This window comes from Myotis davidii, unplaced genomic scaffold (genome assembly GCF_000327345.1).
Source record: "Myotis davidii unplaced genomic scaffold, ASM32734v1 scaffold373, whole genome shotgun sequence".
Lineage (NCBI taxonomy): Eukaryota > Metazoa > Chordata > Mammalia > Chiroptera > Vespertilionidae > Myotis > Myotis davidii.
Genome location: NW_006287255.1, coordinates 394,878 through 397,245, shown reverse-complemented (window position 1 = coordinate 397,245; position 2,368 = coordinate 394,878). Strand labels below are relative to the sequence as shown.

The 2,368-nt window shown below is 38.2% G+C and overlaps 1 pseudogene; it reads right to left on the bottom strand.

Annotated features, from left to right (window-relative positions):
• Positions 1–1,228: 1,228 nt before the first annotated feature.
• LOC102765188 lies at positions 1,229–1,999 on the bottom strand (annotated as a pseudogene).
• Between the last annotated feature and the right edge of the window lie 369 nt (positions 2,000–2,368).

The window sequence follows — 2,368 nt, the reverse complement described above, 5'->3', positions numbered from 1 at the left end:
AGAAGAAGACTAATTATTTTTATGGCATCATAAATGTGCTATTTTGCTTTCTTATCTCACGAGGAGCAATTTGGTTAAATCACTGTTGTCAAGTTTCTGTTATATGCAGCTATATGAAATTTAACTAATAAATAATTTGATGTTAGAGCGTTCTGACAGTTACAGAATCAGTGAATGATGTAGGCTATGGGTGATAAACACCTAGTTATTACAAGTTGGTGATCCTTGCTGTGTACTGGAAAAAACCTTTGATCAAGTTGTCCCTTGTAGTATATGGGATGTGGACCACATGTTGACCCCAGATATAATCTTGAAGAATAGTGAGGAGAAAATTTAGATCATTGGCATATGTTGGTTACTTCTTTCCCATTTTAGCAAAATTTTTCAAGAGCGGGATGAATTTAGAGTTAGCAAGCCTGCAAGTAGATATGAAGGAAATATAACTTTGATAAGGGAGATGCTTTCTGCCCATGGCTTGCAGTATAAATTGACCAAAAGTCTCATAATAGGAAGCGTTATCTCCTTGGAAAAAATTTACTCTTGTGCATTAAACATAAACCATTATAAGCACTGCTATGAGGTATTGGGCCTTAGCAGAACATTAGATTATGGCCTCCAGCCTCTCTCAAACACCTTACATTAAGAGGGAAGCTGACAGGCAAAGAGGCTGCTTTCTGAATGGAACTGATTTTGGATTGCCTCAAGGTAACTACTGTTCTCCAAGTCAAGGCTAGGGAGATAAGCAGAGTTCACAAGTCAGTGGATACAGATATGAGTCTTCATGCTAAAAGATAAGGTTTAGGCAAAATTTTACCTGCACATAAAATTTATTAAATTTTAGATAGAACCAAAGAAAATCCAAGCTTGCTTTTGTACATGTTGACTCTTATGGCTAAACCTGGACCTCTGAATTTAACTTCCAGGAAGATATTTACAGCAGCTAAGACAAGCGAGGCATTTTTTTTTTTTTAATTCTTATTGTAGATGTTGTCTGAAGAACTAGAACTATTTTGCCTGAAGATCAGAAACAGGACATTGATATATAGTGAATGAGAGAGATTTTCCCAAACAATGAAATGAAGTCCTGTCACATTAAGCACAACCTAGAGCCTTCACTATTAATGATTTCCCATTAATCTTTTTCCCAATAAGAACACTCATTATTTTTTTATTCATATTACATTTATCACAGAATACATTCTGAGAGGAAATTATACTAATGACTGGATTTTCATTTTTTATTTTGCAAAAATTTCAGCTCAAAGTGTCATAAGTTTCAGATTCTCTCTTCCAAAGATGGGTTTTCATTCCTGGCTGATTGCATCCTGAAGAAATCAAAGGTGTTCACAAAGTAAAATCACCATCTCTGGAATAATCTCTCTTCCCGTTTTCAGGTCTTCTGAGACATTTTTTATTTGTGTAACAAATGACTCACAGATACAATTTTAAAAAGTAAAAGAAAACACACCAAAAATTTTGGATAAAAGTCACAAGAAAAATTATCTTATAGACACAAAAGATGTTTTAAAGATGCTGTTCATGACTTGCTGGAATTAGGAGCTTGCTACAATACTATTTAACAATTATTTATGTTGTTCATTTTCTGAGATTTCATTCCAATGAGAGCTGCACACTGTCAGCTTGGTTTTGTGGCTGTTGATGGTCATACTTCCTTGAAATGGAATACATTTCCAGTTGCTGTCTTAAACGAATTTTGCTCATTGTGTCATAGAAGCTGGGCTCTGACAAAGTTTCTGCTGTAGGTGGCACACTGAATATCCTCATAATTTTTCTTTTATTCCAAGTAAACGTTGGTGGCTTCATTCCAGGCCTCGTGAATGCTGTAATCAATAGAGCCATCGTCACCCATCACTCTGTAATCCCCAGGCATGTGGGCTGCTCGCTCCCGAGGTGGCAGGTGGTCAGGCTGCTAGGCGCGGGGCCCTTTTCCCCCGAAGTCCGGGCCAGGCTTCTGGGAACCGGTTACCGCACGGACCAAGAACACTCATTATTATTGTCTGACTTCTTTCCGACCATTATACATTGGGTATGTTGGGAGCAGATAACTTGCCTTTTAGTTTTAAAGATCAAGAGACTCTGAGGGCTCTCTTCCTATCTGGGCAGAGAGGATTACACATAACCCAGAGAGCCAGACTCTGAACAGGATTAAGAAACTGGATGAGACCTGGGGCTTGTCTACTTTGGGAAGAAGTGTATGTAACTCAAGGAGACAATTGTGTTAAACACTGGTGCTTTCTTACCATAGATTTGAACTTGAGTTTATGCCAGATGTTGCATCCTAGACTGTCTCAGGGGACCTTGCTTAGGCTCTCTTACACCCAAAGGGGGAGACTTTTGTGTGGAAGAG